The sequence below is a fragment of the Vipera ursinii genome (assembly GCF_947247035.1).
Source record: "Vipera ursinii genome assembly, chromosome: 2".
Lineage (NCBI taxonomy): Eukaryota > Metazoa > Chordata > Lepidosauria > Squamata > Viperidae > Vipera > Vipera ursinii.
Window position 1 is genome coordinate 73582139 of NC_139513.1, and position 25220 is coordinate 73607358.

The following is a 25220-nucleotide window of genomic DNA, read 5'->3' on the forward strand; positions in this document are numbered from 1 at the left end:
CAGGCACAGGTGGGCCACATATGTTTATCTTCATTAGCAGCTTGGAACGGTTACCTGCACACATACAGCATTCATGCATACATACACAATCCATCCTCTTCTCTTTTCTACACACTTAAGCTTTACACACACAGTGGTAAATCATTAAACCTATGTATCCAACAAAACCCCTTCATGGATTACTGCCTTGTCGTGGCGAAGGGGCTTGCGTAATTCAATGAAGCTATGAGCTATGCCGTGCAGGGCCACCCAAGACGGAAAGGTCATAGCAGAGAGTTCTGACAAAACGTGATCCACTGGAGAAGGAAATGGCAAACCACTCCAGTATCTTTGCCATGAAAACCCTATGGACAGTACCAAAAGGCAAAACGATATGACGCTGGAAGATAAGCCCCTTAGGTCAGAAGGCGTCCAATATGCTACTGGGGAAGAGCAGAGGGCTAGTACTAGTAGCGCCAGAAAGAATGAAGCGACTGGGCCAAAGCCGAAAGGACGCTCAGCTGTGGATATGTCTGGTGGTGAAAGGAAAGTCCGATGCTGTAAAGATTCTTTCTCCATAGGAACCTGGAATGTAAGATCCATGAATCAAGGAAAGCTGGACGTGGTCAAACAAGAGATGACAAGACTAAACATCGACATCTTAGGTATCAGTGAACTAAAATGGACAGGAATGGGTGAATTTAATTCAGATGACCATCAGGTATACTACTGCGGGCAAGAATCCCTCAGAAGAAATGGAGTAGCCTTCATAGTCAACAAAAAAGTAGGAAAAGCAATACTGGGATACAATCCTCAAAATGACAGAATGATCTCAGTTCGAATCCAAGGCAAACCATTCAATATCACAGTAGTCCAAGTCTATGCCCCAACCACCGGTGCTGAAGAGGATGAAATTGACCGGTTCTATGAAGCCCTACAGCACCTTATAGAACTAACACCCAAAAATGATGTCCTTATCATCATGGGAGATTGGAATGCTAAAGTAGGAAGCCAAAAGATAACTGGAATAACAGTCAAGTTTGGCCTTGGAGTACAAAATGAAGCAGGGCACAGGCTGATAGAATTTTGTCAAGAGAATACGATGGTCATAGCAAACACTCTTTTCCAACAACCCAAGAGACGGCTTTACACATGGACATCACCAGACGGTCAACACAGAAATCAGATTGACTATATGCTCTGCAGCCAAAGATGGAGAAGCTCTATACAGTCAGTAAAAACAAGACCAGGAGCTGACTGTGGCTCAGACCATGAGCTTCTTGTTGCAAAGTTTAGGCTTAAATTAAAGAAAGTAGGGAAAAGTGCTAGGCCAGTCAGGTATGAATTAAATCATATCCCTGTTCAATATACAGTAGAGGTGACAAATAGATTTAAGGAATTAGATCTGATAGACAGAGTGCCTGAAGAACTATGGACAGAGGTTCGCAACATTGTACAACAGGTAGCAACCAAAACCATCCCAAAGAAAAAGAAATGCAAGAAAGCAAAATGGCTGTCTGAGGAAGCTTTGCAAATAGCTGAGGAAAGGAGGGAAGCAAAAGGCAAGGGAGAAAAAGAAAGATATGCCCAATTAAATGCAGAATTCCAAAGAATAGCTAGAAGAGATAAGAATGCCTTCGTAAATGAACAATGCAGAGAAATAGAAGAAAACAATAGAATAGGGAGGACCAGAGATCTTTTCAAGAAAATTGGAGAGATGAAGGGAACGTTTCATGCAAAAATGGGCATGATAAAGGACCAAAATGGCAGGGACCTAACAGAGGCAGAAGAGATTAAGAAGAGGTGGCAAAATTACACAGAAGAACTATACAAGAATGAGCTTAATGTCCCTGATAATCACAATGAGTTGGTCACTGACCTCGAGCCAGACATCCTAGAATGTGAAGTGAAGTGGGCCTTAGAAAAGCTGAGCAACAACAAAGCTAGTGGAGGTGACAGTATTCCAGCTGAGCTATTCAAAATCTTAAAAGACGATGCAGTAAAAGTGCTACACTCAATTTGCCAGCAAATTTGGAAAACTCAACAGTGGCCACAGGATTGGAAAAGATCAGTTTACATTCCAATTCCAAAGAAAGGCAGTGCCAAAGAATGTTCAAACTATCGCACCATTGCACTCATTTCTCATGCTAGTAAAGTTATGCTTAAAATTCTGCAAGCTAGACTCCAGCAGTATGTGGATCGAGAACTACCAGAAGTACAGGCAGGATTTCGAAGAGGCAGAGGAACTAGAGATCAAATTGCTAACATACGCTGGATCATGGAGAAAGCTAGAGAGTTCCAGAAAAACATCTACTTCTGCTTCATTGACTATGCTAAAGCCTTTGATTGTGTGGATCATAACAAACTGTGGCAAGTCCTTAAAGAGATGGGCATACCAGACCATCTTATTTGTCTCTTGAGAAACCTATATGCGGGCCAAGAAGCAACAGTGAGAACTGGACACGGAACCACCGATTGGTTCAAAATTGGGAAAGGAGTCCGGCAAGGCTGTATACTGTCGCCTTGCTTATTTAACTTATATGCAGAGCACATCGTGAGAAAGGCAGGGCTAGATGAATCAAAAGTTGGAATTAAGATTGCCGGAAGAAACATCAACAACCTAAGATATGCAGATGATACCACTCTAATGGCAGAAAGTGAAGAGGAACTAAAGAGCCTCTTGTTGCGAGTGAAGAAGGAGAGTGCAAAACTTGGGTTGAAACTAAACATTAAGAAAACCAAGATCATGGCATCTGGCCCTCTCAATTCCTGGCAAATAGATGGGGAAGAAATGGAGGTAGTGACAGATTTTATTTTCCTGGGCTCCAAGATCACTGCAGATGGGGACTGTAGCCAAGAAATTAAAAGACGCTTGCTCCTTGGGAGGAAAGCCATGGCAAATCTAGACAGCACACTAAAAAGCAGAGACATCACCCTGTCAACAAAAGTGCGTATAGTCAAGGCTATGGTCTTCCCAGTTGCAATGTATGGCAGTGAAAGCTGGACCATAAGAAAGGCTGAGCACCAAAGAATTGAAGCCTTTGAACTATGGTGCTGGAGAAGACTCCTGCGAGTCCCTTGGACTGCAAGGCGATCAAACCGGTCAGTCCTAGAGGAGATCAACCCTGACTGCTCTTTAGAAGGCCAGATCCTGAAGCTAAAACTCAAATACTTTGGCCACCTAATGAGAAGGAAGGACTCACTGGAGAAGAGCCTCATGCTGGGAAAGATTGAGGGCAATAGAAGAAGGGGACGACAGAGAATGAGGTGGCTGGATGGAGTCACTGAAGCAGTAGGCGTGAGCTTAAATGGACTCCAGAAGATGGTAGAGGACAGGAAGGCCTGGAGGAACATTGTCCATAGGGTCGCGATGGGTCGGACACGACTTCGCAACTAACAACAACAATCCAACAAAAATTGAGGATTCATGGATATGTCAGTTATGTGTGCAGGTGAAGGACCACTATTCCGAATGTTCCACCAAGTAAAATAATAAAGAATATACACTGCAAGTACAAGCTAACACAGTGAAATGGCATATCACATTCTACTTGTCCAGATATGAATGACTGTTGTTAATGTGGCAGAATACACCAAAATTGATAGTATTTGCTTCCAACCATCTGAAATACTGCACTCCAGTCCACCATCCCCACAAAGCAGCAGATCAAAAGGATCCACAGTTCAGGAACCAGCTCCACACTACTCTTAAATCCTTCTAAAGTGAGACATATTTAGAACACATTTGAAGCAGTAACCCAGTCAAGTAAGTAACAAGATAAGCAGCCAGTGGCTGGCCCAGAAGAGCTCGCTCATTATCAACTGAGAACTTGATTTCTGGAATTGTAGCAAGGCTGGCATCTCATCAGTGGCAATTTAAGTGAGCTTGTTGACAAACACCAATGCTCTGACCTCAGGTGACAATGTCCCTAAGCACTACATAAGCTTCGTAATCATTATATAATTAATTAATTAAAGCCAGAACTGAAGAAGTGTCTTGGATGAGAAGCAAAATGTTTTCAAGGAAAAACCAGGAATGTCCAGTTGCCTTTTGGAGAATCTCCTTAGACAATTAATTAAATCAGCATACTGGTAACCGAAATAATTTTAAAAATCATCTGGGAAGAAGATGTTTGCCAACAGATACAAAAACATCCATAGCTGAATGGGCAACAGATCCTATGATTTCCAGTTTTCCCTTTCCACTAAGCCAACTCCAGTCAATTCAAGTGGTCAGTTCCCACGTGTTAAAAATGTAATCTGTTCCAAGTAGGTTTATGGCAGAAAGCCAGACCAGCTATAGCAGATATTGGCACTGTTCTTTCAGCAGAGCAACCCATTTTAAAATATGCAACTGGGTCCTCAACTTCAATAAACAAGAGGGCAGAAGCAGAGGTCTTTCATCAAAATGTTCTTTTCTCAACATCACTGGAAGAGAGATGGAGGGTAGGTCCCAGAGGCAATTGTGACCAAGATTCCCATGGAATGGCAAACCCATTGATTCTTGGAACTTCTCTGTTCCAGAAGGCCATACCTGTTGACTTCCAACACCCTGTGTATAATGTAAATAAAAATCATAATAATCATGATTCTTAATTGCTCATACACATAAGCATTTGCACATACATGTGCATCCTATCTAACAGTTCAAGCAAATTGTCAAGTCTTTTAAAGCATTATTTTCTAGCAGCCAAGTACTGTGTGCATAACCCTAAGAGGAGGAAGCTGGCAATGAAATGGAATAAGCAGCTATAATTCAGACTCTACATATCATTGGGCATTGAACATTGTATAGAGGATGCAGCCTTTTCTCTTCTTTAGTTTCCTGTATCTAATCATTTCGGAATCTGCCACTTGTTCTGAGATCTTTGAATTTCTCTTTATGGGCATCTTAAAGAATGTGCCTTAGTATGTTAAATACAATATTTACTAGGACCTACAGTACATACAAAGAATTGAGGCCTTTGAACTCTGGTGCTGGAGAAGACTCCTGCGAGTCCCTTGGACTGCAAGGCGATCAAACCGGTCAGTCCTAGAGGAGATCAACCCTGACTGCTCTTTAGAAGGCCAGATCCTGAAGCTAAAACTCAAATACTTTGGCCACCTAATGAGAAGGAAGGACTCACTGGAGAAGAGCCTAATGCTGGGAAAGATTGAGGGCAATAGAAGAAGGGGACGACAGAGAAGGAGGTGGCTGGATGGAGTCACTGAAGCAGTAGGCGTGAGCTTAAATGGACTCCAGAAGATGGTAGAGGACAGGAAGGCCTGGAGGAACGTTGTCCATAGGGTCGCGATGGGTCGGACACGACTTCGCAGCTAACAACAACAACAACACAGTACATACATACTTACATTTCCATTACACTATTTCTTCTTAGGATAAACAACATTATGTAGAGTGCAGAAAAAGAGTAAGAAATGGTAACCCAAGGAAACTGAAGGGAAGAATAAGAAAAAAAGGCAATGTAGCTAATTGTCAAGCACAAATGCAATATGCACAAACACATTAAACAAGTTGTATGGACATCCATAAGCAAGCATAGCTGCTGTTGTGGAGAAAATGCCTACTTTAATAAGGAAGCGCAGCATTTGGAGATTGTTGAAACAGAAATATTTTTATTGGCATGCACAACTACAGTCATCGCTGGGCTCTTTCCCAAAGGAATGCAGAACAGCCTTAACAAAACTATGGTACAGGTCGTATATCTTTGATCTGGTTGACAGGAATGATAAAATAAATATTGAATATCATGTCATAACCTTTACAACTATAAGGTAGCAACTGATAATGTAGTTAGTCCTCTAACTACATACACTAACACACATAAACAATTGATTGTAGCCATTTACTGCCTCCTCTTCGCACCATGAAAAGACAAGTTTAGTTTTTGTTATCTGTCCCTTTTCCAGGGTCAAAATTCCAGCTACCTGTTGTTTCCTCTCACGATTTTCTCATGCTTCAGCCATAGCTATAATATGTCACTAAACCTCCACTCTGTAATTTAAGATTTCTTCAGTTATAGTTAACAGTTTCAATTAAGGAAATGTGGCTGCCAAAAAACCCCATCATCCCATGATGGCTGGACATCATCAAAGCCAACACCAAACTGAACATAAGCCAAGTGAAAGAAGCCATACAAGACTCTCCAAATGTGGAGAGACCTGGTCCATAGAATGGCTGAGAATCAGATATGATTGAACAGACAGCATTAGCCTCATAAGTTACACCAGTGGTGGTGAACCTATGGCACGCATGCCAGAGGCAGCACTCAGAGCCCTCTCTGTGGGCATACGCGCTGTCGCTCCAGCCCCGCCTCCCTGTGGGTGGCCCGGTGGGCAGGCAGGGTGGGTGACAGGGTGGGTTTGGGGCACTCGGTCTCTAAAAGGTTTGCCATCACTGAGTTACGCCATCTATACCTGCAGCCTTATTCTTCTATTCAAAGCATTTATTACTTCCTTTCCATCATTTTTTTCTCGAACATTAACAATTACAGAATTTGTTTCAATTCCATTGTTCAGTATATCACTATCATTCCCATATATCTCACTAAGATACACTAGCCGGATTCCTTCACTTTAGTTTCATCACAAAACATCCCTTTCATTTTTAAGTGAAATCATTCTGCTAAAAGCTCTTTCTTTATTCTTGTAGAGAATAAAATAGGATGACCTTGATGGAAAGATTAAAGCAATGAGGAGGGAAGCACGGCCTAAGACCAAATAATATAGAGGTTTTGTGTAAATGTCTCAGATTGAGAATACCCTAATTCATATAAGAAGGGGAGGAGGTGTAGCAGAATCAGACTTGCAAGATTTTGTTATTATAGTATATCTTTAATAAAAGTTGTTTTAGTCTTCTGTGGAATTTATTTCTTGGTCTGATATTCCTCATGGAACTGACAGCTCCCTTCACCCACTTTCAATAATTTTTATTTCCATTAAAATATTCTGCAAGTTCTCTGCCTCTTAATCTGCATTGTTCCTTGTTCTCTGTCTGTATAAATAGCGTTCTTCTCGTTCTCATTTTGCAGTTTAATTTTTATGCATTTTATCTCATCTACCTCATCATTTCATGAAGCAGAGGCATCCACAGAAACCAGTGCTTTCATTGAAAGCAATGCAATCTCTGTCCTTTTTATATATAAAAAGGTCTGTATGTATAAAAAGGTCTGTATGATGCTACAACATGCACACAAAAGGGACAATGCTTGGATCACATCAATATGGTGCTCCTTTCATAAACTGCAATCTCTGAAATTCTTTTGGAGATGCCTCTCTTGGGGGTTTCTGCAGGGAGATCCAATGTAAAAAAAATCAAGATGGTTATAACCAAGAAATCAAAACCTAACCTTTGTTTGTTTCCCACCCATATCTATTTATGTCATTTAATATCATCTTAAATACCATCTGGTTCTTTAATATCACCCCTCACTGTAGCCAAACATTAAACTATCAGCAACCTTTGGATTCCTACCACAACAGGAATGCCACAACAAACCGCATGACAAGTTCTACTCTCTAACATACATTTTAAACTCTTTTATTTATAATGAAACTTGTTCCCCCGCTTCCTATCTGTATTCATCAACTACAAGATCAAACCACTTTCATTCACATTTCTTACATTCTCTTATTTGCACAAACACCCAACATATTTCATGCTCTTTATTATTTATTCCTCTTGCATTCCAAGTCACAATCTTCCATATTGCCTGGCTGTCACTAGATGAGCCCATAAGATTGACCTCTGCTACCCATAATGGCTTTGGTCAACTGACATTTTCACCTAATGCTTTTTAGTAAAGTAGGAAAGGCATAAGCTAAGTTCCCAGTCTTGCTACATATAGCACTGCCTGCCGACCGTAAAGACAGGCTTCGATTCCTTGTGGTATACATGAAGCAATATGCTGGAAATGTGACCAAATATGTTTTACCCTCAGCATGTTTAGATTAGTAGAAATACATTTATTATCATCATTATTATTAAATATGCTGAAAACTTTTTAAAAACACTAGATGGCAAGAGAGTTTTCTAACTCTTTGCTGCCACCTAATGGTTGTTTGGTTCTTTGCAGTCTAGTATTAGTAACCTAGTAATAGGAAACGGAATCTTTAGAGATCAGACCAACAGACTGGAGAGTATTATGAATCTGTAGTTCTAGACTTAAATGTTCAATATGAAACTATACCCCAATTAAAAGACGGTAATTAGCAAAGGAAGCAGAGAACATTTGTTGTAAAATGCAATTATGAGAGTCTCATGTTTATTTCTCAATTACAATTGCAATTATTATTGCATCTTATTTGAACCGTATTTTATGATTCTTGCCCGGTCACAATAGGGAGGACCAGTGCCTGCCATTTAGGAGAAAAACTCTACCTTATGGCAAGATGGGGCACTCCAATCATTGTCTGTTGAGCCCTTTTGTTTCCATACAGCATCAGGAAAAAGCTAGTATATATAATGACTATTTGTACAATATGCTTAATCTGATTACAGTGAATGTATTTATTTCCCAACACTTATATACCACTTAGTTGCCAAAGCCCAGTTATTTCACAACAATAATAAACAGAGTAACACTATCAATAGATCAAGGCATTAAAAGAGAATTAAAATCAACAAAATTCAACAGAATTAAAGTTAAGATAACTCAGTTCAGTAATACCACTGAATGAGTAGTCTTCCAGCTCCAATGTCTTATCGGTAGCTTTACCCAAAAGACTGGAACTGGAGCTGAACTACATCTTCAGTGCTTGAAAGTGACCAGTGTAGGACCACCTGAATCTAGAAAAGAAGCTTGTCTGAGAAAGCCTGTTTCTGGACACCCCCCTCCCACCCCCTTTACTACCAGAGGCGCATCTATAGCAGGGGTGTCAAACTCAATTTCATTGAGGGCCGCATCAGCATTGCGGTTGCCCTCAGGGGGCCGGGTGGGTATGGCCAGGGTGGGCGTGGCTAGAGTGCATATGGCCTACTGGGTGGGCGTGGCCAGCTCTACATCGTTCGTATCAAGGGTGCCTATGGGGGCCTGGGCAGGAGTGGGACAGAGCTGAGGGTCTCTGGCAGAAGGAGATGGGACAGGGGCAGGTGCCAAGGCAATGGGGGCTGTTCCCTCACTGTTTCCAGGATGGCTTCACGGGCCACATGAAACCACTTCACGGGCCAGATCCGGCCCCCGGGCGTTGTGTTTGACATGTCTGATCTATAAGTAAAGGTAAAGTTTCCCCCACACATGCGTGCTAGTCGTTTCCGACTCTAGGGGCCAGTGCTCATCTCCGTTTCAAAGCCGAAGAGCCAGTGCTTGTCCGAGGACATCTCCGTGGTCATGTGGCCGGCATGACTAGACGCCAAAGGCGCACGGAACGCTGTTACCTTCCCACCGTAGTGGTCCCTATTTTTCTACTTGCATTTTTACGTGCTTTCGAACTGCTAGGTTGGCAGAAGCTGGGACGAGTAACAGGCGCTCACTCTGTTACGCGGCACTCGGGATTCGACCCACCAAACTGTCTGATCTATAGTATGTACCTAAAAAAAGACGATGAGGAGATTATGATCCAACTGGAATTGTGAATCCACTGAACCTCTAAATCACAGACTTTCTCCTATGTGAGGAATGTGATCCCCACCAAAGCCAAAAAAGGACCCTAAAACTGTCAAGTTATTCTGCATGAACACCCATTCTGTATTGTAACAACTCTCTTTTCTTTGTCCCATTCAATATCACATTGTTTGCAGATACTGGTTAAAGAACTCCACTGCATGTCTGTGAAAGCAGGAGAGTAACCTTAGTCTTAGAAGCAAACGAAGACATTGCTGTATTTCTCCTCCCTTTATAAATATTTACGATCCTCCAAAACTAGAGACCAAATGCTCCTGTTGCAGAATACACAGATCCTCTTTTACGTAATTTCTAATTGACTATTAAAATTTATACCATGATTTATTTATATCTGAAGATTAGAACTGAGAGGTCTGAGTAGACACATTCTATAAATGCTGGTAGATTTCAATGTTGGGGTGGGGATAATATTTTTGACATACTCTCTATGTTGTTTTCTATATTTTTTTCACTGATTAGAGCCCTATCTAGTCCATCATTCTGTGCCACACTATAGTCAACTTGACATATGTGAAAAGCTGGACTGGAATCAGTGTCTCCTTTCAGATCATTTTCAATCGAGCAGTAATTAGAAACAGTAAATACAAATCAATATTACCAAGTGTACTACATTAAAATTATTTCTTTCTATCAGACCTGAATTGGATGATTTAAATTCTAACACATGCAAAATGAGGGGGAAAAAACCCCCTCTCTATTCATATTATACGAGCCATGCATTACTTAACAGACATTTGTTGCATCTCCCCTTACTCTTGATTTTCAAGTGGAAGAACCATTCCTCAGAGCGGAATTATTTGGTTGTCATTATTTCTGAAGGTTTTTTTTTAAAAAAACAACCTATTGTGGCTAATATTATTAGGTGTATATTCTCAAATTCCATTTAAACTCATCTGAAACTGTGATAGTGCATTCCATTCATTAATAATGATACAGTAGTAATAATAATTCTTATTTAAAGTAATTTCCTTAGTTTTCTTCTGAATCAGCTGCCAAACAAATTTACTAAATGTCTATGAATTCCAGTAAGAACTTTACTCTTTCTGCACAGTGCATAATTTTTCTAAACCTTGGTTATGATTTCCTGCAAACAGTTCATATGCTTAAAATTTTCCTTGGAGGAAAATATTCCCATGCCATAATTTCTTCTAGTTATGCAATGACCTTTCTCAGACCGGGGAATCATAATGATACATTTCAGTCAATAGAATAGCCAGTGGAAACTTCACTCCCAAGTTAAGTCTTCATCAGCCAGCTATTTAATTCAGTAATACCTTTTCAAGGAATCCATTATGTTTCATTTCCGGAACATCACATCCTTCAAAATACCCCAAGGGAATCTGTGGGCTATTTGCTGTTGTAAACATGTGGCAAGAGCTATTTTGCAAGACATATTTTCCACTGGTGAAAGGAAAACTCATGGAAAAGTACAGTGAATCTCTGATATAATGGGCTTTGGATACAATGGACAAGACGGGAAGTGAAATCCAGATTTCATTACACTATACCAAGGCTTTTCAACCTTTTCACCCATTGTACCACTTTTAGGATATGGCAACATCCAAGTACCACCAGTCACCTAGCAAGGTGTCAAAAACTTGATGACCAAAAAAAGTAAAAAAGTAATGAAGTACAGGTAGTCCTCGACTTACAACAATTTGCTTAGTGACTGTTCGAAGTTACAATGGCACTGAAAAAGTGCCCCCCCCCCAGCCACAGCCGAGCAAGACACCTGCCTGCGTGCCTAGCGGCGCTCTTCCTCCTGTCCAAGGTTTTCATTGTCGTGAGCATTTCTGTTGAGGATTGGCAGTGGGGGTGGGGTGTTTGGTTTTTATTTCCCCCGTCTGCTGGGTGGTTGAAGCAGGGTTTGGTCACTTCACATGACCCTGGGACACTTTGATCGTCATAAATATGAATCAGTTGCCAAGCATCTGAATGTAAATCACAAGACCCTGGAGATGCTGCAACATTCCAGCTGATCGGTGCTTCTTCCAGCTGGAGCCTGGCACTGATGCTGGCGCTTCCGCTGAGCCGTGACAGCCCTGAAGCTCTAGCCATCTCTCACTCAGGCTTGTGTGGTGCTGCCACCGGTTCAGCTCATTCCCCTCCCCCACTACCACTTTTCTAGGATGGTCGCGTACCACCTGCCAGGTGCCAATGTACCACAGGTGGTACCCGTACCACTAGTTGAAAAGCCCTGCACTATGCCATGGTTAGTACCTACAGATAACAGGTACTGTTCACATATTGCAATAAGCCATAAAGTAATTTGTTTGGTTTTGATTTAGCATAACCTACCCTGTTGAATAAACCAACTGACTATAGTTTATTCAAAGATAATGGGTAAACAAAATGTGACTTAGTAAAATGTGTGAAGTATAGATATAGCTGTTCTGAGTGGCCACACTCATTGCAGATTCTTAGTAGGCTATCCATACTGCTGACAGTACAGAATAGCGGAGCACCTCACTCTACTAACCACATACTTTCAGGCAAGACCAGTATCCTGAGAGGAAGAAAGACAGCCTTAATCTCTGGGTGGCCCATGTAAACTATAATTTCTTCTCTAAACAAGGTGAGGCAGCAATTGAGAACAAGGAAATAGCCGGTATTTCCTGTATCCTCCAAACTCTAAGAATAGCCATGTCACAGGAAGCAGCTTGTGAAACCCCCAGGCAGGTAAAGCTAACTGTGTTTGGAGCATTCAGAGCTGGAAAGCAATATCCAGACATTCCTTTGAGTATGAGTATTTTCAGTCTTGGCTCTGCACTGAGAGTGCTCTTTCAGGAACAAAATAAATATGTCTACAGAACTGCTTTGCCACAGAAAAGCATTTGCAGACACCCCAACTCAAATCATCATATGGCAAGAGATACAGGAAATAGCACATCATCATCAATCTCCTACAAAGAACTCCAAAGAAATGCACAAGATTTTCGTTTCTAACTCCTTTGCATATGAATAATGAAATCACCCTCTCTTTAAGGAGAGAATACTTCTGATTATCAAAAGTGAGAAGATGAGACCAAAATAAAATGCAAAGCCAAGTATTAAAGCTGTTACCTGATATAATCCCACTTTGATTTCATATCTAACAAAAGAATTTGTTCCAAACTTTTAGCAAATTTTCTGCAGCTATCTCTGCACATTATGTCTAAGAATTGGAAAACAAAGTACTGTGACTGAACACTCTCCCTATGTAAAAATCCCCATGAACTCAAAAGGGCATTAGTGCTATCTTGTTTTTGATCTGGATTATAGTTTGCTCGTGACCCTGACTATGAATGCATAGAAATCATAAGGAGAACTTGCACAATGTTTAGCTTATTTACCTTTTTAGAGTTGGGAATTTCCCTCAACGATCAGTGAGCCTGGAGGCTTTTATATTCCCTAAATTGCAGTATATCACTTGGCTTACAGCAGGAGACAACAAGCTATTTTTGCAACACAACCCACTGTTTCCATTTAGTAAACTCTGTTCTGTAGTTAGAATGTGTAACTCTATCTGCAGTAGGTGGAAAGAATGATATTGCTACCATTGATAGATAAATGATCCTGTCTTAACGTCCGATTTCTGCCCAAAGTCTTGATTCTACGGATAATCAAATGTTATATTTGTAACTATAAATTAATGAATGTCACTATCACAAGAAACAAGTCTTACGTATGGAGATAAAACTTTATAATCAGTCTTGGAGATTCCTTATAACAACCTCTCCAAGTGGGTTAGAATGAAGATCCCACTTCACTAAGACTCAAATGGAACGGGACACCTTGCCACGGCCATCTTGCCATGGTCAATTCGCCACAGCCAACTCACCACGGGACAACTTGCCACAAGGACAATTCAACAATTTAATTTAATTATCTAAAATAATTAAAACATTATTTGAATTTTTGTCATTCATATTTCATTTTGTCCCTCCTTTGGCATCCTTTCTTTCTTAAATGATTCTGTGCCACCGTTTCTTTGATATTAGTGTAACTCTTGTCCCATGGCAGGTTACACCATAGGAAAACAGGTTAGGGACAGGATGTCATTGAGAAAATCTATGTGATCATTAAGAGTCAATACGGATGTGATGGCACATAATCAGTAAAACAATATACAGGAAAAAACATAGTTGCAAAAATGCACTTAGTCAGAACAAGGAACTGGTTAAGAATAAAGGAAGGAGAGAAAATGCAAGCAATTTTGATGGAAATAAAAAAAAGTTTTATCACTCCTTATCTAGTTTAAGAACATTAAGGCTTCATTTCCAATAGAGAGGGGGGAAAAACTAAAGATAAATGTGATGAAATGCTTTGGGATGAAACTGAAGGAAAGGAATATAGGAAGGAATAATTGTAGAGTTTTTTATGGGAATGATAGTAATATATCCAAAAGTAAAATGGAAACCAATGCTATAATCGTTAAGCAAATTTTTTTTAAAAGGCTATCATAAATGCAATGAGAATACTGTATTGAAAAATGGTAAAGGTGTAGGTGATGCAACTGAAGCTATTACAATATTGATGAGGCTTGCTTATGGAGTGGCTGAACAAGTTTGAAGTTGTTGTCTATATGTGAATAGAGTGATATGGAAGGAAAGGATGTGGCAGAATAAATAGTGTTTTAAAATGCTTCGGTAGGGAGCAGGAACTAAGGCAAAAATGTTTGATTAATTTAAAAACAGATAAATGTCTAAATACTTACAGTGATAATAGAGCTATGTTGGTTGGGGATGTGAATGTACGAGAGCAATTCGAAAATAAACCACTTTTTGGTTATCAATGACAGACACTCATATACAAAACTTTTATTATACACATTAGAAAACTACATTACATTACTTTTTGACATAATCGCCATTCAAATTGAGGCACTTGTCATAACGTCTTACAAGGTCTGAAATTCCTTAGTAGTAGACACTCAGCATCAAATCTGGGCTATGCGGGGGGGGGGGAATCAAAAATATCCCAATGGAACTGCTTCAAAAGTTCTTGGGTGCATCTAGCAGTGTGCAGGCAAGCATTATTGTGACCCAACACCACACCGGAAGTGGTACCATAGAAAATCCTGCCAAATATGAAGATGCCAAAGTACGGCTAGTGAGATTCATGGAGCATGGTTCGACCATCAATTCAGCAGTCTACTGTGAAACGTTATGAAAACTCAGATGAGCTATCCATAACAAGCTTTGGGGCATGCTGACTTCCAGAGTGGTGTTGGTTCACGATAATGCTCACCTGCACACCGCTAGATGCATCCAAGAACTTTTGAAGAAGTTCCGTTGGGATGTTTTTGATCACCCCCCCCCACATAGCCCAGATTTGGCGCTGAGCGACTACTACTAAGGAATTTCAAACCTTGTAAGATGTTATGACAAGTGCCTCAATTTGAATGGTGATTATGTCAAAAAGTAATGTAATGTTTTAGTTTTCTAATGTGCATAATACAAGTTCTGTATCTGCAAGTGTCTGTCTTTGATAATCAAATGGAGTACCTTTTATGCAGATGATGCCATTTTGCTAGCCAAGGACTGAACTATTTACAGTCAATATTAGACTGGTTACATGATGAGAAACATTTATCTGAACATGAACATACTTATATGGCTATGATTAAAAGCATGCACCTGCCTTTTGTTATGTGGGATTGGATATGCCAGGAGAAACATAAAATTAAGTTGAATATTATAGGAAGAGAACATTTGAAAAATGTGTGCGATAAAATATGAAGAGATAGGAGTAATGAATGAATGTAGGCTGAATAGAGGTAGTCCTCAATTTACAATCACAATTGAGCCCAACATCTCTGTTGCTAAGTGAAATAGTTTTTAAGTGAGCTTTGCCCCATGTTACCTTTCTTGGCACAGTTTAAGTGAATCGTTGCAGTTGTTAACTTAGTAGCATGGTTGTTAAGTGAATCTGGCTTCCCTATTGACTTGGCTTGTCAAGAGATTGCACATGATCCTGGACACTGTAACCATCATTTATTTATTTATTTAATTACATTTATATACCGCCCTTTCCCTGAGGACTCAGGGCGGTTTACAGGGAATTAAAAACCAACAATACAAAAGTTAAAACCAGTTTTAAAAAGATTAAACTTAACCCTGTGCAAATAAAACCCCAGTTAAAATAAATTAATCCTCAGCCTGGGCCAGAGAGCTCGAAGAGCCAGGTCTTCAGGCCCTGGCGGAATGATCGGAGGTCGGGGGCAGTCCTCAGCTCCACTGGCAGCTGGTTCCAGAGGGCAGGCGCCCCCACTGAGAAGGCCCTATCCCTGGGTGTTACCCGCTGGCAATCTCTTACCGGTGGGACCCTGAGCAGACCCTCCCTGTGGGAGCGCACTGGACAAAGGGCACTTGAAGTTATTAAATCATATAATCAAAACTTAAGCACATACACACACACACCCAAACAAAAATTATATCATTGTAAACAAGATACCATATACGGTACATTAGATGTATCTATAAACAACACTGGTATTCATAGAGACTAGATTTAAACATCCTTATTGACTATTTTTATCCAAGCACCATTTGCAAGGGTGAATCAGTTGGGAATTAATTGTTAGGCAATTTGGGGGCATTTTTCAAATGTTTTGGGGAAAATTTAATGATGGCAATGGAATCAGTTTGTCTCCCAAGACGTCCCATTTTCACTCTTAAATCCCAACCACTGGCCCCTGAAGTGTTGCCTAGGCCAATATATGCTTTCCAAACCTTCTTATTGTTCTTGATATTAAGAATTGTCTGGTGAACTGAGAAGAAATAATGCATTTATTCCCATTTAAAACAAGTTGTAACTTGTGAACAATTCTTCTGCAAAAGCAGCTTCTCATAAATAGGTTTCCTATCAATAAATAACAAGTTATATAAAATCCACTAGTCGTCCTTGAACCGATGCTGTTTATCCATGGATTTAATGTGGCTAGTCCGGAGCGAAAGAAGGCTCAGAGAGTCAGAATTCATTTCCACCTCTTCCAAACTTTTACAGTGAGATTTAAAGATAGATTTGTACTACTTTCTACAAGGAATGCTATTGCAATCGCTCTTTTGAATGCTAGGTAATTTAACTGATTTAATTTAAAAACATCAAAACAGTTTTCAAGTCTGAGATCTTGCCACTTCCATAATTTTTGTTCACATAGGAGAGTTTCCTTGTTTTATATTCAAACATTTGTACTGTGTATTCGAGAATCTGCCTCCTTTACAGACACAGGGTGGAACTTCAGGGTGGTCTCTTCCAACAAAAGAATAAGGCCCGTAGCAGAAGAGGCTCAGCCTCATGAGGCAACTTTGCTCTATTCATCCTGGGTTAACAGTCTCAAAGAAATAGGATTATGGTTTTCATAGTTTCAAGCAGATAGCCACCAAAAGGTGCACAGAAGACTAAAGAAAAAGGTTCATTTACAGCAGAACTACATAGACACACAACCTACTCGAGAATCTCCTACTGACTTCTCAGCTGATTTATGCACGATGTCTGTTACATTTTGAACTCCAGCCACCAAACATTCTTAAGGATTCCGCCTGTATACATGATTTAAACCAATGTCTTTATCTTTTTTTTTTCTGTCGCGAAGGCAAAGCGTTGGGAGAACCGTAAAGAGATCGCATCTTCGGCACCGATCTGGCGCTTATTTATTACAAGCAGCTCCCGGCATTTTATTTCATTTCATTTTTTTGGGGGGGGGGGCTGTTAGTGCAGGTGAAATAGTTTAACCTTTGGAAAGCAGCAGCTCCAACTCACCTTCGCATGAACTATGATTAGGCTGCCTGCTGGCAAAAAAAAAAAACAAAAACAGGCGCTGCTCGGCTTTCCTGCCGGACCATATTCTGGTTGCTATTCTGCCCTACTGGATAAAAGGCGCGCACAGAACCCGACCTATAGCTCTCATGCGTTCCGGTTTATCCAGATCTACGGCTCGCTCGGTAGAAAACTATCCCGGCACTAATGTCACAGTGTGAAGTTAGTTACGCAGGAGGCGTTCACTGAGAGAAGTTCTCTACACAAACTAATTATATATCGCTACCACGATTATCCAAGCCTTTGCCCAGCCAAGCGGAATATTTGACCGCGCCGAGCCTCTGCCGTGGAGGATCGTCCTCACAAATAAAAAGGTGTCATTTTTTCCCCAACTCGGCTTCGGGCAAATCAGCAACTGGCTCTGCTGGCCGGTCATCCTTTCCCCCCCCCCCCCCCATCGCTTCATGATGCCGAGTCTGGCACTAAAGAAACCAAACTCCTTCGCTCCAATTGATGTCCGAGGCAACCTTAACAGCCGTCCCCGCCAGCATCCTTATATCCCCTAAAACAGCATTTCCCAACCTTAGGAACTTGAAGATGCGTGGACTTCAACTCCCAGAATTCCCCAGCCAGCTATGCTGGCTGTTGAATTCTGGGAGTTGAAGTCCACGCATCTTCAAGTTCCTAAGGTTGGGAAACGCTGCCCTAAAACAACCATTAACCGGCCCCACATGCTATCCGCCGACCCCTCCACCCGCACCCCGATTCTCAAGGAATCGGGTCCAGCCGGTTGCAAACTCCCAAGGGAAGCGACTCCCCTTCTCTTTGGTTTTAGGGCAAGAAACCACGTGTCAAGGAATCAATGGAATAAATCGACGCGGGTTTCAGAAGGGCAGACCAAGCAAGCACTGGTGTCCGAAGAAAGCCTGAGAACAAAGGCAACTGAACCCATCCCGAATAGAAAAGGGCTCTCGAGAAAGCTTCCCGCATAAGCAGAGTTGGCCAAGAGCGACTCACCATCGTTGCTGCTCGAAAAGCCGATCCTCTGCTAGGTGGGATTCGCCTCCATTGCTCCGCAGCCCCTTAAACTTAGATCCGCCTTCCCTCGCTGAGATTTGAACGCCGCACAGTATATAGTAGGCAAGGAATCCGAGAGTTTTTGGCTGCGTCGCCGGGGAGGCAGCAAAACCCGGGCTGGAGTTCTTTAGCATCTACGGCTACGCCTACTCAGATTTGTGAAGTGAAAAGGCTAAAGCTAACGCTAATAGACTGCGGCAAGGGGAACGGTAAAGTACGGCCTGGATTTTGCCTTTTTCCCCTGACCTTGGCCTGGCCAACAAAGGGGAAAAGAGGGAAGTCACAGATTTAACTTTGTAGCAGTAATTCAGTGATCATTTATTTTATTTTATTTTTTTATTTTTATTTTTATTCCATTTATATCCCGCCCTTCTCCGAAGACTCAGGGCGGCTTACAAGCTTAGCAGTAGCCTTCATTCTATGTATATGCCTGCTTGTTAGGGCTTTCACACACACACCCAAGCGGCATTATTACAAAGTCAGCTTATTGCCCCCAACAATCTGGGTCCTCATTTTACCTACCTCGGAAGGATGGAAGGCTGAGTCAACCTTGAGCCTGGTGGGATGCGAACCTGCACTAATTGCAGGCAGCTGGTGTTACTTAAGGAGGCATTAGCCCACTGCTCCACCAAGGCTCCCCTTATTCTGGATGTTGCCCCACTGATTCAGGTAAAAGAGTGCAGCAGTATAATTGACCAGCAATATAAGGTCAATTAAACCACCCCCCTGAAAAAAAGAAAAATTACAGTTTCTTAGGAATGAAAAAAACTATTGAAAATATGTACTGGAAACATATAGTCCTGAATAAATGGAGGTGAACCATTATCTCCACTAAAGTTCTTCTGAACAGGAAAAAAATGTAATTAAACATTGGAAATCATTGTTCCTGTAATTGCAACTATCACTGTACGGTTTCTTTGCAAGTTTAGTTCATGACTGGTTCATTGAGAAGACTGATATTTAAGAGAAACCTTTTTTTTATTCCATGGGTTACAGTGTTAATATGTTATGGAACTTCCTAAGGACAAGAGCCAGACAGTAGTTGTATGGTGTTTGGAAAAGAAAATAGCATCAACAGAGTTGAGTCAGTAGGATGATTTGAGTCAGTAGGATGGTTGTCAGGAAACTTCAAACTGTAGTTCATTGCATATCAAGCGCTCTGTGCTGCTATTCAATACCTTCACTATCTTTAGAATGGGAACATGAGTATATTAAACTATACGTTTGACTCCAAAGTCATAAAAAATATTGCACTGAAATACTCAGTGCAGTTCCTATTGTTTAGAACCTGAACTTGCACTTGTAATAACCATTAGTAAAACATGAGCTTGGTCCAGAAGAATGAGAAAGTATGGGAAAGAAACTAAAGATTGTCCCATTTGGACAATCCTTGGTGCCGGTATAAGAGGGATGGGAGAAGAAACATTATCAAGTGTTCAATATTCTGTTATTATTGCCTATGTTGGTAGAGGTCTAGTGATGTCTAATCTGGCCAGTCTTGAAGAACTCAAGGCTAAACTTTAGTAGGGTTAACACTTTTAAAATTATATAAATGAGAAAATATAATTGTCCAAATGTATTACCAACCTATATATAACAGACAAGTATTATTGATTTTTATCATACATAAAAACTAAGGTAAAATGTGTTAAATGTATAAAGAAAACCATTTTTAAGAAAAGGCAAGATATGCAATTAAACACTTCAAGTTATATCAATCAAACTGTCAAGTCAACCCGAAATCGTGCTATCTTTAGATATTAAAATCTGTACTGTGCTCTTTTCAAAATCAACCCTGGGAATACTTCCTTATCAAAGAGTATTTATATTCAAACAAATGTACAATAGTCACTTTAGATCTGATAATACTACTGAGGTATGCCATTACTAGATCATCTGATAAACTATATAAAAAAGCTGCTGTAACTGAATCCTAAATATGCTTCTATAAACTATCATATTTAGCCTAGCTCTTTGAGGATCAGCACAGTTGTGTCAAAGGCCACTGGGAACTAAACACAACATTCAATTATTAGCTTCAAAAACAGCTGGCAAGTTAATATTAGTAATCCAAAGCAGGTGTACTGCACACTTGAGGCAAAACCGCAATCCTAAAACTGAACCTCAAAGTCTTAATTGTCAATAGTACCCTTCAGAGTAGCAAAATCTAACACTATGAGAAAATGGGAGCTATAGTTTGCTCTGACTTGACTCCTTGAAGCAAAGAGTTAGTTGTGTATTCTCATTTAACAGAGTAGTATTGTTCAGGTAGTCACTGCTGAAAAAGCAACCTTGTCAAGTCTGGATGCACAATGAACTGGGAAGGACCTTATTTTTTTTTACCCCCTGCATCCTTTGTGGCTCCCAATTAAAATTACTATTTAAAATCGTTGTTTGCCTCATGAGACAAGATGTCAAAGCAGTAAACATATCCTCCTGGAATTAAACTTTAAAAGAGAATATTTGTAGCTCCGGGTTGAAATGAGGGGTCCCTGGTGTTCTCTGAGCTTGGTGATTTTCTTGCAAACATTTCAGTACCCAAGCTATCTGTGCTAACAGATTTAGACTAGCACTGATGATGTTACCTAGTTAGGGTAATGAAATGTCTGCAAGAAAACATTCAAGCTCAGAGAGTACCAAAGACCCCTGAATTAAACTTTTTTACACACCAAGTGGGACCTTCATCTCCAGATGAGTCCCAGAATAGAGAAATGTGTTTATTTAATTTTTGTCAATGTACAATATATAGCCCTCCAATTCACAAACTGGGACTCTAGAGGCTTCTCCATTCCTCATCTTGGCCAAAGTAAAATTCAGTTAAATTCTTCTAATCAAGCTTATTTCACTTTTTTAATCTGCATTTTCCAGCCTCCTCACTTTATCCAAAAAGCATGTTGCCATTTCAATCTGCACAGCTGAAACCCAGCTGCCCCTCCTCCCTAGCTATGAGTTTCCACAGTTGTTACCTTTTGACTATAATTCTCTCATTTCCAGCTGCTAAATCACATTTAAAAAAGCTAAAAATATACTAAATACTCCCCTGATGTGACAGTGTTGTTTTACATGGCAAAATAATTGCCACAAGGAAGGCATGTGATCATGAGTTGGAGGAGAAGAACTAGATCCTGGCAACCAGAGAACCATGCCCTGGAAGCAAAATTCAAAATGGGAAGAAATGAATTATATGTATCAGAACTTGTGAGCATCTTATTTTAAAATAAAACATTATTGTCCAGATATATAAAAGGAAGTACATCTTCATGTTTGAGCCATATAACTTGTAATCAACCCTGTAATCCAAATGGAAGGTTAAGAGAGGCATGGTAATAAGGATACAGAAAGCCAACGTAAGAGTTCCCTCATATAAGCTCTTTGCTCCAAAATGGTCTACTTATTGTTTATTAGTACACTTCCACATCTGAGGGCAATCCCTCCCCTGAGGACAGTTGAAAAGGACTAGGCCCAAAGTGGTGTTTTCCATTGGAAAATGGAAGGAAACAAATGCAGACATTCTACATCAGGCATGTCAAACTCGTGACGTCACGTGATGTTGCGCTGGTCCACGGACCAGGGGTTGGGGACCCCCTGCTCTATAGGGTTGGGAAAAGACCACTTTGTAAGAAACATAGCAGAAGCAGCAGCTACTAACCACCTCTCTAGGAAGATCCATGCTTAGCCTCTTCCTTTCCCCTGTTTCTTTGTCTTTCCTGACAGCAGCTAATTTCTGAGGAATGGTTAAGAGAAATACTGCCAGGGCTTCCGGTGGCGGTGCGGCGCCGAAGACAGCCTCTCCGGGCTGCCCGCGGCTCAGCTGAGTTATTTTCGCCCGAAACAGCGCCGATCAGCTGTTCGGGCGAATTTGAAGCCCCCTCCTCGGGAGAAGAGGAGGGGGTGAGCTCCCAGGTAGGGGTAGAGTTCTCCAGGGCCGCCTGAGCTTATGGCTTGGGCGGCTGAAGGATTGAACTCCCCCGTAGCCTGGGCTGCTCCCAGCTGGCCAGCGCCTCTGCTCCTGATTTCTTGGAGCAGAGCCAGGCGTCTGCGACCACCCCTGCCTGAAGGAATGACTATGGATTAAAGGAGCAGGCAGAGCGATACAAAAGGAAAAGGTGAAGAGGATTATTATATTTTACTCTCCAGCTTGATGGACTTTTTTGGATTATAAATCTGAAGTGAAAGTGCGTCACAATTGGTAAAAGATGGCGGCTAAACCACCCCCTAAAACTCTTCGGAGTGCTGGAACTTCGCCGGTGCAACAATCATTACTGCAGGCGCTGCATCCTCCTGATGTATTGACATCAAAGGACTTACAAGATGCTCTTGAAAAACACACCCAGGTAATTTTGGAATCAATTAATGATAGATTTGCACAGATGGAGGAGAAATTGGAGAAATTGGAGGAGAGAATGGAGGAGAGGATGGAACAGAAGTTTAGAGTGATGAAGGTAGACATCTTGTCTTCAGTGTGTAAAGTGGCTCGTTGTGTGGAAGAATTGGAGGAAAAGCTAGAAGATTTGACTCAAAAGAATGCTATATTAGAAGCAAAAGTATTGGAGAATGAAGATAAAATGGAAAAGGAACTGAGTCTTGCTCAATATTACCAGATGCAGTTTGCCATTAGAATTAGAGGCTTAAAGGAGAATATTAAGGAAGATCTAAAGCAGCTGGTTTCTGAGGCTTTCGAAGTAGTATTGAAACAGCCAGCATCTGAAATAAAAGGAGGCATGGATAAAGTGTTTCGTGTGAATTCATGGATTGCTGGACAGAGAAAGTTGCCTAGAGATGTGGTGGTATATTTTGCAAAAAGGGAAACTAGAGATGAAGTTATACGAGCTGCTTATGATACTAAAGTTGTGATTGCTAATCAAGAAGTTTTGGTCTTAAAAGAAATTCCCCCAAAGATTTTAAGGAGAAGGAAGGATTTTACATTTCTTGTGCAAGAGCTCAAGCAACGAGATATAAGGTTCAGATGGGAGATCCCAGTTGGGTTGATGGTGACGCACGAAGGTAAAAGGTACCGTCTGGTTACTGTGATGCAAGCGCGTGATTTCTACAATAATGTTTTAAATGCAACGCCATTAACACTTCTGGAAGCTGAAAAGGGATCTGGAGAAGGAGTGCATCAAGAGGCTGAAGATGGTCAGATAGAAGACAACGGTGTTGGAGGAGATCAAGATATAACCTCGTTGGATGATCCTATAGAACAGAGGGTGACGCGTGCTGCTGCAAAACGATCTAAGAAGAGAAAATAGCAGAATTTGAAGAAGTCTATGGAATTTCTATGACGTATTTATAGTCAAGTATGGGAGGTGGGAAAAGGTTTGGGTGTAGACGCAATATATTTTTATATGTGGTGGTTTTGTGGAAAGGGTGAGGTTTTTTGGATTAAAGTTTGGTGGAATATACAGAAGATTCTCAAATGGAGGTTAAAGTTTTGTTCGCAATTTTTTTTTTTGTTTGGAATAATTATAGATGTGGCACTGGAAGAGGAACGGCCGATTATAGAAGAGTTGACTTTAAAGTTTTCTGATTTGGTTGAGGTGGTGAAGATTTTGGTTAATTTGAAAGATTATCTGTAAGAACGTTATATCATGGAATGGACAAAATGGATGGAGTCTATTTAGGATAAGTATAGGGTTGGGAAGTATTATGTAGTATTTGAATAACTCTTTTTTCCTTTTTTTTCTTTTTCTTTTTCTCTTTCTATCTTGGGGTTTTTTCCCCTTTTTTTTGTTTTTAATATATATTTAATACTATTAAGGTTTGTTTTATCCTATATAAGCTAGAGAGTGTTTCTTTTTTATTTTAGTTTTTTATATATATTTAATATTGCTAAGGTTTGTTTTATCCTATATAAGCTAGAGAGTGATGGATTTTAGAATTTATAGTTGTTAGTATATGGTTGTTTATGTTTGCTTTTTTATATATATATACCTTGTATTTAGCTCTGGGAAGTCGGGGGGGGAGGGGGGGAGGGGGGGAGGTAGGGGGGGGAGGAGGGAGGGGGGGAGGGGGGGAGGTAGGGGGGGAGGAGGGAGGGGGAAGGGGGGTTTTTTAAAGGAAAATTGTATCTTAAAACTTTTCAATAAAAAAAAAGAGAAATACTGCCAGGACAGAAGTTCATCCAAATGCAGGTGAACATTCATTCTCTGAGCTTGTGGACTGGTTTCCAAACATTTTGTTACCAGGCTAGGTAACATCTTCAGCAGCGTTTAGTTAGGGGATGTCTGTGTCAGTGCTCTCCTGTTTATAAGGGCTTCAGGTGTGAGTGTTTCAAGCGAGGGTCTTGTGATGGGTCAGGTGTGAATCATTGTGAGTCTTGTGATGGGTCTTGTGATGGGGAGATTACATCAGGTCAGCATCATTGGAAGGTGAGCTGCTGGGGCGGGGTGGGGGGTGGGGCGGGAAGGATGCCGCTGGAGATGTGACCAAGCGTGGTAACGAAACATTCTGAACCCCACCCACAAGCTCCGAGAATGAACCTTCACCCTCATCCTACACCTGAGCTACAGATATTCGCCACTATTGCAGATCATCCAAGTGCATTTAGATTCAAAATGGCCATTTTCATAGTCATTATTTGTAGCATTTTCATTATTTCACCCAGCCATCATTGAACTGATATAAAGCCTGTCCTCAATTGTTTTATTTTGGCTCAACAGTGATTGGATCACTATATCACTGTATATCACTATACCTAGTGGAAAAATTACCTTTATTTCATGAAATCCTAACTATTTAGATGATTCTATTTTTTTATCTAAACTTCCAAATCAGCACCACAATTATTTCTTCTCTCTCACT

At 40.7% G+C, this 25220-nt stretch overlaps 1 protein-coding gene across 1 annotated transcript in view; it reads right to left on the reverse strand.

Moving 5' to 3' along the window:
- Positions 1–18518, reverse strand: part of N4BP3 (NEDD4 binding protein 3) — a 33477-nt gene extending 14959 nt beyond the window's left edge. The window contains exon 1 of the mRNA XM_083352053.1: positions 18360–18518. The gene's annotated coding sequence lies outside the window, so the exon portion shown is untranslated. The remainder of the gene's footprint in view (positions 1–18359) is intronic.
- Positions 18519–25220: the final 6702 nt, after the last annotated feature.